Raw genomic sequence first — 15,211 nt, 5'->3', positions numbered from 1 at the left:
GATTCTTGTAGAGAGTATTGACATCCTAAGTGGCATAACTTGCATATATATTATATTATTTAATATTAAATTTATAGTTTATATGATAAGATATTATATTGTCTAAATTATAGACCAACCACTTCATGATTATATATAATTAAATATTTATTAATAAATCTAAATTTTTTCAAATACAAAATGATTACTTAAGGCATTATCCAAGAGTCTTGATATAAAACTATTTAAATTAAGACTAGGGTAAGATTTCAGAAGGCTAATTGATGTCTAATATCAGGAAAGAATCAACTTCACCATGTGACAACATGGGGCAGCAATCCTTTGAGAAGTCTGGGACTCCATTTTCAAATTTCCTAAACTCTGTATCCAGAATGATTATCAGAGTCATCTGCAAGGGAAGTCAGAGTGAACACAGAGAAACAGGAAGACATGAATGGAGCAGACATTGTTTTGTTATTAAGGTAGCATGTCTAATATAAGAACATTAATAGGGTTTCAGTTTTATTTTTTTTTATTTTTTGACAATTTCCCAAGCCTTATAATTACAAGCTGTTACTTGGGAGACAGAAAACTCTACATGGCAACAGATGAAGTCTACACGTGGCACAGATGAAATAAGGATTTTCAGTAAAAATATAAAGGAGAGGACACTGCTGGAAAGATGAACTCTTCTGGAAAGAGGCGATGCTCTATAAAAGTATTTTGGGTGGGGGTACATTTCTACATCTTTCTTAGTGTTCTTGGAAACTGTATAACCCTGATAAAATTTCTAGGTGATATTGAAACTTAAAACATATTTTTTTTCTTAAAACTCACGGCATATCATATTTGCCAGCTCTTTGAGAGGAAAATAAATTAAGTTCAGTTCACTGAATAGTTTCACTGATATGCACGGCCCTCTGCTGTGAGGAGTGCTTAGAGTGCGTTTAGGAACAGTGAGTGACATTTCCTTTGTGGGAAATTCTGGGAAGGTAGAGCCTAGTGGTAAGGACTCCCTTAAAATCTGTCTGGCAGTTCATGTTTTTCTGCTTAGTAGAAAAGGCAGTTTAAAGGAAAAGCAGAGGAAGGAAGAGGAAGAGGAAAAGAATGAGCAAGAAGAGGAGAAGGATGAGGAGAAAGAGGAGGAGAAGATCACAAATCTGAAGTGTGACGGATGTCTGAGTGGTTGAGTATGAAACAAGCTGAGCAATAATTCATGTAGAAGCAAAGACGGCATCAAAATATTTGAGTGAATCTTTCTAAATGTGTGTACTCTTCTGGCTCTCACTGAGCAAGTCAATGCACCCAGTGTGACCAAATCTCTAGTACAATACCAAGTCAGATGCTTTAAATATTTTCAATTACATTAATCAATTCATTGTATTTTACTACTGTAGCACTTTGTAATTCACATTAGACTGAGAATTTTAAGTGAAACCAGAGAAATTAAATACAGAACCAAAGAAGCAGGAAAACCAAGCACCTTAGACAAATATTTTAAACAATATTTAAAGCTGAAAAGTGTTATAGTGAAGTGTTAAAAATTAGAGACAGCCTCAAAGACATCAAGGACATTTCAATTTTCAATCACGTTCAAATCCAGTAGTCATTAAGAGTGGACTACAAGTTGGAAATGGCCCCTAATTGATAAACATGCGTAGTTACAGCTCACAGATACCCACTTACATACTTAAAACATGAAATAAAACTGAAGGCTAAATGCACATTTAACAAAATGAGTGCTTTCCAACTCCGGAGTTATGGGATGTACTTTTTTGGATGATGTTGAATACCGTGTGCTCAAGCACCCATGCCTTTACTGATTTCAAGCATTCTTACCTATTTATTTATTTATTTATTTTTGTATTTGTTTGTTCACTTTACATCCTGGTTGGAGCCCCATCTCTCCTACCTCCTTGTCCCACCCTCCCTCCTTCCTCCAAATCCCCCTCCCCTATTCCTCAGAAAAGGGGATTGAAGGAGAGACAAACCTGTTTTTTAGGATTCCATGTGTGGGATCGGAACAGTCTTGTGAGAGAACAGGTGAGGTTAATTCACTAGAAGAGCAACCACCTCGTGCAGGAGCTTAATTGTTGCCAGATGAAAAGATCCTGTGAACAGACTCTGGGAGGAGATATATAAATGAGCCCAGAACTGGAGGCGGTTTTTTTTTTTTTTTTTTTTTGAGACTTGGGATAGATTTGGCTGTTCATTGCTGCACTTCAAGATGCTTTTAGAGAGAACCACTAGAGGGAAGGCTTGGTGGTTTCAGCTCCTGCTGAGGTTCTGGGTTCTGGTTACTCCAGGTTCTAGCAGAAGAAATCCTGAGGCTCACGCCTGGAAAATCATTCCTCAGAACTGATATCCTTAAGGTTTTGTTATTGTGTCCATTAATCCTCACTCCTATTGTTTTGGTTAGTCAGGTTATAAATGACATATGCTTGGTCACTAAGTTGTTAATAAAATATATTGGTTAAGAAAATTGGGCCTAGAGGGGAACCCCTGCCCAGTTCATCAAGTCACATCAGGAATGAGCTTGGCCTCTTCCCCTGTAGCCTGGTAAAGCAGTCACAACAAAGAGAAGTGATCAAAAAGCTGGCAACAGAGTACATGTCAGAGACACCCCCTTTCCCATTATCAAGGATCCACATGAAGGCCCTGATTCACCAGCCTTGATGGGTGGCTCCTGAACCCTCTCTGTCTTTCCATCGTCCCATTCTTCTATACCATTCTCCACATTCCACCCAGAGTCTAGCATCGAGACCCAGCATCTCTTCCACTGTCTAATAGCCACCTGGTTGTCTTTGGTATTGGCTGGTTCTTCCCAGAACCTACTGAGTTTCTTGGAGCCTTTGTGATTCAGTGAGGTCCTGTGAGTCTCCTCAAGGCAGCTAGTGTATCTGTACCAATGGCTGGATCTAAACCTCTCTGGTGTTGAAGGAACAGGAATGGGCACTTTCAGAGTCAGTGGTACAACAGGCTTGTAGGGGAGCAGACACTGTGTTCCTGGCCCTTAAATTCTGCTGGGCCCTGTCATATTGAACCCTGGGACTCTGCATGCTCCTATCGTTAGTTAATCTCCCCTGAGGGACCAGTGGGATGGTAGATTAGAGGTTGGGGTGCTGCCTCTTGTATCTGGGTGCTACCCTCAGGGAAGCAGGAGGAATCTGAGGTCTGGTTGTTAGAGCAGCACACCCCTGGAAGTGTCATCTCATGTTTGAGTAGTGTCAAGGCATGGGGTGGTCTGGAATGGATCGTTGTCTCTGACCATCTGTTCCTCAGATATGCCATGCCCTTGCTGATGCCATATTTTACTCATATCCTAGGTCCAGTTCACTTCTCCCGGGCTTTCCAGGACCTCTCCATGTGCATTCCTCCACCGTATGACCCACTTATTGCTTCATAGTTAGAAACATTCTTTCTGTGGAACATTTCTGTTAGTTGTTGAGCAGGGAGAGCACAGACTAAATAGAAGTACATTTGATGATTCCAAGATGGCGTCGACCAGTATGCACCATAGCTGATCTGCTCCGAGGAGACCAGGGACGTGAATGGAGCCACAGACTGCTGGATTTTGAGAACTGTAGGTGAGTGGGGCCCCAAACTCTTCAGACCGCCAGTGGGTCTAACCCCGGGACAAACAACAGCCCGGAGGTGCTAAACGCACTCCTCAAACTCTGAAACAGATTCCACAACCAAGCTGCAGCCGGCACATAAAACCCAAACTCGCCATTTGGGGAGGGGATTTTCCGGAGCCCCCAACCTGAGGAGTCTCAGCGAATAGGGTGAAACTACCATTGAACCTCTCCATCCACACCACGCCAAACCGCAGAGGTCACCTGCCTAGCCCGAGTGGAAACACAGGTGGTGGGACTCACCAAAAACAGCTAGAGCTGGTGTGTAGCTCGCAGTCCGCATCCTGGGCCCAATCTGAACCCAGACACAAAGGACTGACCCTGCAAACAGGGGCAGTTAGAAACCAGCATGGACTGCTCCCACAGCCCAGTGGGATCGCCCACGTTTTCGGGAGCTGTGGGTCTTGCTTGCGGCGTCTACCTGCAGACCTAAAGCTAGCTGGGAGCGTTCTGGCCTTCACTGGCAGAAAGAGAAGATACAGGGGATTCCCGCCAGTGGTCTGAATCGCCATTGTCGCCAGCTGCCCGCCCGGGCTGCCTGCACTGACACGGTACTCCCCAAATAAGAGAACCTAGCTGGGTCCATTCTTGTGGGCACAACAGGACCTCCCACGATATAGGGAGCCATGGGTCATGCTTGCAGGGTCTAACTGCTGATATAAAGCAATCTTGGAGTGTCCTGGCTTACAGGGGTGTGGAAATTGCTGCCTCCTTGGATACTGCCAGTGGCCTGAAACCGTACTGTCTCAGGCCCACCAGGCACTGATCCTGTAATCTCCGACAGGCAGATCCTAGCTCGGTCAGCTCCTGCAGACGCAGCAAGAACTCCCAAATTCATGGGAGAGGCTGCACACACCTACAGAGTATGGAGGCAGAGCTAAAAGACAGCTGCAGCCCAGAAGATCTGATCCACCTGGGATCTTGGCTACAAAGCAACAGGAAGGACAGGCAGCTGGGATCAACCTACACAACCAGAGAGCTTGTGTGCTGACCTTACTCTAGAGCCCAAAACTGCTGTTCTGAATTGCAGCAGTAAGGTTAAAAGGCCCAAACAGAAACCTACTTTGCATGACTCAGCCTAGAGCCTAAGGTGTTGAGGAAAATCTCCAGGAGTAGAAGCTGAATCTCCTGCCTGGTCCAGGGAAATACTCCATGATCCCCACAGGCAAGGGCACCCTACCTATAATCAGACATCAACTATTCACTCTCAAACAGGGAAGGCCACTACAAACCACCTCCCAACACCAGAGTCACAAAAATGATAAGAGGACAGCGAAAGAATGCTGACAAAAACCAAAACAGGTTGGCATCTCCAGATCCCAGCAATCCCAATGAAAACAACCTGGAGAACCCAACAACAAATGATATACAAGAAAATGACCTCAAGTCCTTAGTAAGTAAGATGATAATGGAAGAAACAAATAAAATCTGTAAACAAATGCAGGAGGAGGCAAACAAGAGGGCTGAGGATTTAAAAGAGTCAAATAAAGAGGCATTTGAAGAATTTCAGAAAAATACAAATAACCAGATTAAGGAAATCATTCAAACAGTTCAAGACCTGAAGATAAAGATGGAAGCTATCATTAATGAACACACGGAAGAAAAATGTGATCGAGAAGCATCAAAAAAGAAAGCAAGCATCTCAGAGGTGGCCTTATTTAACAGATTGCAAGAAATGGAAGAACGAATATCGTGACTTGAAGATACAATCGCAGAACTGGAAATAACCATCCAAGGAAATGCTAAATCTGAAAAGTTCCTGACACAGAGCATTCAACAATTAAAAGACAACATGAAAAGTCGAAAGTTGAGAATAATAGGGATACAGGAAAGAGAAGATAGCCGACTCCACAGCCCTGAACATATCTTTAATCGAATAATGGAAGAAAATTTTCCCAATTTGAAGAAGGAGATGCATACGAGCATACAAGAGACCTACAGAACACCAAATAGAATAGACCTGAAAAGAAAATCTTCCCGCCACATAATAATAACAACACAAAATATACAGAACAAGAAAAAAATATTGAAAGCGGCAAGAGAAAAAGGCCGAGTAACATATGAAGGCAAACCTATCAGAATTTCTCCTGACTTCTCAGCAGAGACCATGAAAGCCAGAAGGGCCTTGACAGAGGTTCTGCAAACCCTAAGAGAACACAGATAGCAGGCAAGACTACTATATCCATCAAAATTATCAATAACGGTTGACGGAGAAGACAAGTTATTCCATGACAAAAACAAATTCAAACAGTACCTAGCCACAAATCTGGCTTTACAGAAGTTACTAGAAGGAAAACTCCACCCCAACTGGTCAAACTACAACCAAAACTACATAGGAAATAGGTAACTATACCATTGCAAAATCACAACCTCACAAAATCTCGACTGTTACAAATACCAAAAATGAAGGGACTTACCAATCACTGGCCATTAATATCTCTCAACGTCAATGGTCTCAATTCTCCAATAAAAAGACACAGACTAATGGAGTGGATGCATAAACACGACCCAACATTCTTCTGCATTCAAGAAACACACCTCAACCACAAGGACAGACACTGCCTCAGAGTAAAAGGTTGGGGAAAAATATTCCAAGCAAATGGTCACAAGAAACAAGCTGGGGTAGCTATTCTAATATCTAATAAAATAGACTTTCAACCAAAATTAATCAAAAGAGATGAGGATGGACACTTCATACTCGTCAAAGGTAAAGTCAACCAAGAAGACATCACAATTCTGAACATCTATGCTCTGAATACAAGGGCCCCACATTTGTAAAAGAGTTATTAACAAAGCTTGCCCCACTCATCAATACCCACACATTAATAGTGGGAGACTTCAACACCCCTCTTTCACTCAAGGATAGGTCTTTGATTGAAAAACTAAGCCAGGAAATAACCTCATTAACCAATGTCATGACTCAAATGGATCTAACAGATATCTACAGAACTTTCCACCCAAACGCTAATGAGTATACCTTTTTCTCAGAACCCCATGGAATGTTTTCTAAAATTGATCACATAGTTGGTCACGAAGCAAACCTCAACAGATACAAGAAGATTGAAATAATACCTTGTATCTTATCAGATCACCATGGTCTAAGGCTGGACTTCAGCAGCAACAGAAATAACAAAAAGCATACTAACACATGTAAACTAAACAAGTTTCTACTTAATGACACATGGGTCACGGAAGAAATAAGGGAAGAAATAAAAGACTTCCGGAAATTCAATGAAAATGATGGAACAACATACCCAAATTTGTGGGACACATTGAAAGCAGTGCTAAAAGGCAAATTCATAGCACTAAGTGCCTTTAAAAAGAAAATGGAATTATCCCATATAAACAACTTAACAACACATGTGGAAGCTCTAGAAAAAAAAGAAGCAGAAACACCCAAGAGGAGTAGACGCCTAGAAATAATCAAACTCAGGGCTGAAATCAATAAATTAGAAACAAAGAGAACAATCCAAAGAATCAACAAAACCAAGAGCTGGTTCTTTGAGAAAATTAACAAGATAGACGAACTGTTAGCCAATCTAACTAAAAGACAGAGAAACACTATCCAAATTAACAAAATCAGAAATGAAAAGGGAGACATAACAACAGACACCGAGAAATACAAAGAATCATAAGAACCTACTTTAAAGGCATTTATGCCACAAAATTCGAAAATTTAAGGGAAATGGACAAATTTTTCGACCGATTCCATTTGCCAAAATTGAACCAAGACCAGAAAACAAATTAAATAGCCCTATTTTGCCTATAGAAATAGAAGCAATCATTGATAGTCTCCCAGCCAAAAAAAGCCCAGGGCCAGATGGTTTCAGCGCAGAATTCTACCAGTCCTTCAAAGAGGAGCTAATACCGATACTATCCAAGCTATTCCGAAAGATAGAAATGGATGGAATATTACCAAATTCCTTCTATGAGGCCACAGTCACATTGATACCTAAACCTCACAAAGACCCAACAAAATTTCAGACCAATTTCTCTTATGAACATTGATGCAAAAATACTCAACAAAATACTCGCAAAGCGAATACAACAGCATATCAAAGACATCATTCACCATGACCAGGTAGGATTCATTCCAGGCATGCAGGGATGGTTTAACATACGGAAATCCATCAATGTAATCCATCATATAAACAAACTGAAAGAGATCATCTCTTTAGATGCAGAAAAAGCATTTGACAAAATCCAACACCCATTATATTTAAAGTTCTGGAGAGATCAGGAACACAAGGCACTTATCTAAACATAATAAAGGCTATATACAGCAAACCAACAGCCAATATTAAAGTAAATGGAGAGATACTCAAGGAAATCCCTCTAAAATCGGAAACCAGAAAAGGCTCCCCTTTGTCCCCATATCTCTTTAATATGGTTCTTGAAGTTCTAGCCAGAGCAATAAGACATCAAAAGGAGATCAAGGGGATCCAAATGGGAAAGGAAGAAGTTAAATTATCCCTATTTGCAGATGATATGATAGTGTATATAAGTAACCCCCAAAATTCCACCAAAGAATTCCTACAGCTGATAAACACCTTCAGCAAATTGGCAGGAAACAAAATAAACTCAAAAAAGTCAGTAGCTTTCCTGTATACAAATGACAAACAGGCAGAGGAGGAAATTAGGAAAACTACTCCCTTCACAATAGCTTCAAACAATATAAAATATCTAGGAGTAACTCTAACCAAGCAAGTGAAGGACTTATTCGAAAAAAACTTCAAACCTCTGAAGAAAGAAATTGAAGATGACATCAGAAGATGGAGGGATTTACCTTGTTCGTGGATCGGGAGAATCAACATAGTAAAAATGGCCATCTTACCAAAAGCAATTTACAGATTCAACGCAATCCCTATCAAAATACCTATAAATTTTGAAGATATTGAAAGATCAATTCTCAAATTCAAATGGAGAAATAAAAAACCCAGAATAGCAAAAACAACCCTATACAATAAAAGATCCTCCGCAGGAATCTCCATACCTGATCTCAAGCTGTACTACAGAGCAACAGTAATTAAAACAGCATGGTACTGGCAAAGCAATAGGCTGGTGGATCAATGGAAGGAATTGAAGACCCAGAGATAAATCCACACACATTTGCTCACTTAATTTTTGACAAAGAAGCCAAATCTATTCAATGGAAAAATGATAGCATCTTCAGCAAATGGTGCTGGTCTAACTGGATGTCTACATGTAGAAAAATGCAATTAGACCCCTATTTGTCACCATGCACAAAACTCAGGTCCAAGTGGATTAAAGACCTCAACTTAAAACCAGAGACATTAATTCAGTTGGAGGACAAAGTGGGGAAGAGCCTGGGACACATAGGCACAGGAAACAACTTCCTGAACAGTACACCAACAGCCCAGGCCTTAATGTCAACAATTAATAAATGGGACCTCATGAGGCTGAGAAGCTTCTGTAAGGCAGGAGACACTGTCAAGAGAACAAAGTGACAGCCTACAGACTGGGAAAAGATCTTCACCAACCCTTCATCTGACAAAGGTTTAATATCCAAAATATATAAAGAACTCAAGAAATTAAACACCACAAAACCAAACAACTCAATTGCGAAATGGGGCTTGGAACTTAACAGAGAATTCTCAACAGAGGAATATCAAATGGCCGGGAAACACTTAAAGAAATGCTCGTCCTCGTTAGACATCAGAGAAATGCAAATCAAAATGACACTGAGATTCCATCTTACACCCATCAGAATGGCTAAGATCAAAAACTCAACTGACACCACATGTTGGCGAGGATGTGGAGAAAGAGGAACACTCCTCCATTGCTGGTGGGAATGCAAACTAGTACAACCACTTTGGAAAGCTATCTGGCACTTTCTCAGAAAAATGTGAATAGGGCTTCCTCAAGACCCAGCTATCCCACTCCTTGGAATATACCCAGAAAATGCCCTACCACACAACAGGGACATATGCTCAACCATGTTCATAGCTGCTTTATACATAATAGCCAGAACATGGAAACAGCCTAAGTGTCCCTCAGAAGAAGAATGGACTAAGAAACTGTGCTACATTTACACTATGGAATACTACTCAGCTATTAAAAACAAGGAATTCCTGAAATTTGTGGACAAATGGATTGATCTAGAAATTATCATAATGAGTGAGTTCACCCAGAAGCAAAAAGAGACAAACGGTATATACTCACTTATATCAAAACACTAGTCTAAGGGATACGTACCATGAAAAACTTTACTTACCAAAAAAGTGGGTCAGAAGAGAGGACATCCTATTGAGACTCTAGGTGAGAGTAGCATGGAAGAATGGGGAAATAGTAGGACCCACAGGGTTCTGGAAACCTACAATAAGAACTTTATAACAGGCAGATCTGGGTCCTGGGGTCCTCCTCAAACTAAGGCACCAGCCAAGGAGAATATAGGCAGTAAGCTTCGAACCCCTACCAGGACCTAGCCAACGAACATGATATTCTCCACCGTTGAGAGGAGAGTGAGATCTGACTCTCACACGAATTCTGGTGCCCCTTTTCTGACCACGTGCCCTGGATGGGGAGGCCTGGCAGCACTCAGAGGAAGGATAGCAAGTTACCAAGAAGAGACTCGATATTCTAAGAGCATATATAGGGGGAGGAGGTCTCCCTCATTCACAGACATAGGGGAGTGGAGAAGGGGGGAAGTGGGAGGGAGAGAAGAATGGGAGGAAATAGGGAAAGGGCTAACAATCAAGATGTAATATGAATAAATTAATAAAATTTAAAAAAAGAAATAAAAAAAAGAAGTTCATTTTTTAAAAAAAACATAACAAAAGCAAGTAAAATCAAAGTAATTGTCACTCTAATAGGGTCAGGGAAGGAACTACAAATATGGCAAAAGAATATCAATGACATTTATGACCAGTAGATAGGTTTGGTCTTTGTCTTAATCAGGGATACCTTTTTGTTTGGATGAAAGGTTCTGTAGATACCTGTTAGATCCATTTGATTCATGGCATTTGTTAATGATGTTATTTCTCTGCTTAGTTTCTGTTTCAGTGGCCTATCCTTCGGTGAGAGTGGGGTGTTGAAGTCTCCCACAATTATTGTGTGGGGATCGATGTGTGGTTTAAGCTTTGTTAGTAGATCTTTTACAAATGTGGGTGCCCTTGTATTGGGAGCATCTAGCCAATGGACAGGACATTCTTCACAGTTGAGTGGAGAGTGGACACTGACTTTCACACAAACTCTGGTGCCCCATATTTGACCATGTCCCCTGGATGGGGAGGACTGGTGGCACTGAGAGGAAGGATAGTAGGCTACCAAGAAAAGACTTGATACCCTATGTGCATATACAGGGGGAGGAGGTCCCCCTTAGTCACAGTCATAGAAGAAGGGAGTGAGGGTAGATTGGGAGAAAGGGAAGGAGGGAGAAATGGGAGGATAAAAGGGATGGGATAACAATTTAAATGTAATATGAATAAATTAATAAAATATATTTTAAAAATTAGGGATAGCATTGCTGTGATCAACACCATGACCAGAAACAACTTGGGAAAGAAAGGGCTTATTTGCCCAACATATGACAGTCCATTGACTATAGCCAAGTGAGAACTCAAACAGCAGGAATCTGGAGTCAAGTTTTGAGGCAGACAACAAGAAGGGGTGCTGCTTACTAGCTTGCTTCCCATGACTTGATCAACCTGCTTTCTTATAGAACCTAGGATCCCTAGTTCAGGAGTGGTACCACCCACAATTGCCTGGGCCTTCTCCCATCAATCAGTAATAAATTCAATACTCAATAAGATTACCTACAGAAAGATCCTGTAAAGACATTTTCTTAACTGAGGATCCTTCCTCTCAGATGACTCCATTTTGTGTCAAGGTGACGTAAGAGTAGCCAGAAGTCTTTTACTTCACACACCAACATTTGACTGTCAGTGATTAAGGCTAGTGGAAGTCCATATGATGTTACTTGTTGATGATTTCAGGGTTGACTACTTGGTATTGTAAAAAACAAGTGGTGGTGGTGATCTACTCTTCTCCCTCCATGTTACTTAGTTGTCTATAGTTCATTATCTCGAGCTGGATCAATAAGATAAGCAATATTATTTGGACTGAGCATGGTATATTTATGTACTTAGGAATATATATGTAACAACATTAAAGGAAAAGAGACAATGCATTTAAGAGAGATTGCAAGGATGCAGTACACAAAAGAGGTTGGAGGAAGAAAAGTAGGAAAATGATTAATTATATTTATTTTAAAAAGGTAATTTAAGGCCAGGTGATAGTGGTGCATGCCTTTAATTCTAGCACTCAGAAGGCAGAGGCAGGCAGATCACTTTAAGTTCAAGGCCAGCCTGTTCTACAAAGTGAGTCCAGGACAGCCAGGGATGCACAGAGAAACCCTGCCTCAAAAAACCAAAAACCGAAAAAAATTTTTTGAAATATTTTTAAAATGATCATAATGAGTGAGTTAACCCAGAAGCAGAAAGAATCAAATGGTATATACTCACTTATATCTGCATACTAGCCCAAGGGGCATGTCCCACGAAAGCCTTCACTTACCAGGAAACTGGGACAGAGGGGAAGGCATCCTATTGGGACTCTAAATGAGAGACGCATGGGAGAACAGCAAAATAAAAGGATCCAGAGGGTCCTAGAAATCTACAAGTAGAACAATATGATAGGCAGATTTGGGCCCAGGGGTCCCGCTCAAACTAAGGCACCAGCCAAGGACAATACAGGAGGTAAACTTTAAACCCCTTCCCAGATCTAGCCAATGGTCAGAATATTCTCCACAGTTGAGTGGAGAGTGTGATACGACTTTCTCACATACTCTGGTGCCTCACATTTGACCATGTCCCCTGGAGGGGGAGACCTGGTGGCACTCAGAGGAAGGACAGCAAGTAGCCAAGAAGAGACTTGATACCCTATGAGAATATATAGGGGGACGTAATCCCCCTCAGGAACAGTCATAGGGGAGGGGAATAATGGGAAAATGGGGGGGGGAGGAATGGGAGGATACAAGGGATGGGATAAACATTGAGATGTAACAAGAATAAATTAATAAAAAAAAAAAAAAACTTAGATTAAAAAATCCTTTCACTTCAACATAGACTCTGAATTGAATTTGCTTGTAAAACCAACTCAGATAATTTTTTTATTTATGATTTAGCTCTGTAGGATTCTTCCAGTGCCTTCTTTGAGCAGGTCTAATCTCTTTTAAGCCCTTTTGGATCAGGGTCCTGGGCTCTGTCTTGTGGTCCCATCTGCACTCACTGATTTCTCACTGACCCCATCTGCACAATAGTCCCTGCCAGCCTAGAAACTGGTCTATGACTCTGGGTTTCTGGAATCTGAGACTGAAGCTGGTAAGGAGGACACTGGACAGTGATGTGGGGTTTTAGGAGGCCAAGGCCTGGAGCCAGAAAAGACAGTTGACTGGACAAAGGACCGAGCCTCTGTTACAAAGCAAGGGGACAGATGAAATGGTCGGGAAGCAGCAGTCTGGAGTTGGCCAGGGTGTGTTCACAGTGTGAGAGCTGCAGTCTCATTAGCAGGGTTGAAACAGTGGCTTCGTCTGCTGAAATTTCCTGACCGGAAAAAAAAAAAAAAAAAAACCCTACTGTCCCACTTTCTGAACACAGATGAGGCTTAAAGGGGAAACAGAACTGCCCTCTTGCTTCTAACCAAGAACTTGGAGAAGACTGCCCAGTCTTGTCTGCCAAATTAGCAATGCACCTGTGTATCTAGTTACCTAAGCCATGGACAGAAAACACACAGTCCTATTGAAGACTAAATGAATTAGTGTGCACATCAGAGGTTTTTAAAAGCCCCATTTATTATTTATTTATTTTTAATTAACATTTTTAAATGAATTGAAATACATCTATTAGAATGCTTTTGAGGAAGAATGTAGATTTCCCTGCCCTAAATCTGCTACTGTAAGAAATTCCAACTGAGGTACACTTAACATCTGTCACAGGAATCTTCTGGTCTTTTCCTCCCTCATGCTGTACCACAGGCTTTATTTTCTCCTGTCAGAAATTTTTTTGGCCTTCTACTTGTCTGAGTTAGAACTGCATCCATCTCTTCAAATCCCACCTTAAGTATCATTTTTTTCTCTTTCTCTGAAAAATCTCTGCCACCTTCCTGCTACTTTAACTTTGGAAATGCAATCTTTGAATTTTATTATATGACAACCTGCCCCATCTTTACAGTGCAGTCTTTTATGTATTTGAATTATTTCTCCTCACAGATTTTAATCTTCTTTTTGGCGAGGAGATCTATTGGGCCACAGGAAAAAAAAACTCCACCCATACAACTCTCCTGCAGATATTTGTCAATATGAACCAAAAGCCCACTCTGAATTCCTTCTCTACAAATTTTTCTTGGGAATATATATCTGAGCATAGTAGAATGTGTCTTCTCTGCCCTAAGATAGGATTATTGCAGTATAGCAGAGGTTTCAGTTTTTATTTCTTTTTAGGAGTTCAAATTCTAACATTAGAGGGATATTTTTATCTTTGTCATTTTACTATAGGAAGAAGATAACCTGGACTGGGTAACTTATCAGAAAGTTTCCTGTGCTGAAGACTCTCAGAAGAGAGATGTGGGGGAGTTTGGTGCTTTGCAGAGGGTCTACTAGCTAAGAAATGACATGGGATGGTGACTGCATGCCTTGACTGGAAGAACACAGTTAGTGCAGGACTTAATTCTTCTCAGAATCGTCTACCACATGCTAGGTAACCCATTCTAGTAATCTCCCACAGGTGGTTACCTTCCAATTATCATGAATACATGCAATTAAAGATAAAGTTTCCATCACATGATACTTGGTAATATATTCAAATCAGAACTTTTTTCTCTTACAGCAGAGATGCTGGTAAAGCTTTCAGTTATTATGGGAAAACTATCAGAGTGTCCCATGGAGGCATCATGCATAGCCATAGGAACCATATAGAAGTACTCGGCCTATACTGTTCTTACATAAGCTCATATCAATTACCAGTTGATAATTTATTCAGCCTTCATTAGAAAGCAAATCACAGAGATGTATGTAAAACCACAGGCTATTTTAATACTTACATGTGTTTACTATGTGTTCAACTAAAAACAGTAGAATAGCAAAGATACATTGGACAGGGACAGATTACGAACACAAATGGTTGCATTTTAAAGAGGAAATTGGCTTTACCACCTCAAATAATATGCATGAGACCCAACTCAAATAATTCTTCCTTGGATCAGACCCACAGCACACCTCCTTAGCAGGCAAGGAATTGAGAAGTAATGCCATTGGAGTAAAAAGCTATGATTTCTCTAACTAACAAGCTGACCATACTAAAGGGAGGTCACTCCAGCTGCTTTTATTTGCCTCAGGGCAGTTACACTCTCAGCATCCTTTTCCATCTGAAGCCCAGTGAGAAACTTAGAATAGGCACCTACATCATCAATTCCATTTACCTGAAGTCAACTCTTTCAGGCAGCACTTGGCCAACCTTGGGGAAAAATGATCAGTGCATAATTCATGGAAAAGACTTTTATCTGCTAACATTTCTGTTATAGTGCACTTTTAATAGGAGACAGGTTTTGAATAATGTGGATGTGAACTGAAATTATCAGAA

Source organism: Acomys russatus, chromosome 20, assembly GCF_903995435.1.
Source record: "Acomys russatus chromosome 20, mAcoRus1.1, whole genome shotgun sequence".
Taxonomy (NCBI): Eukaryota; Metazoa; Chordata; class Mammalia; order Rodentia; family Muridae; genus Acomys; species Acomys russatus.
The sequence above is the reverse complement of the archived record's forward strand: the minus strand, read 5'-3'. Positions refer to the sequence as shown.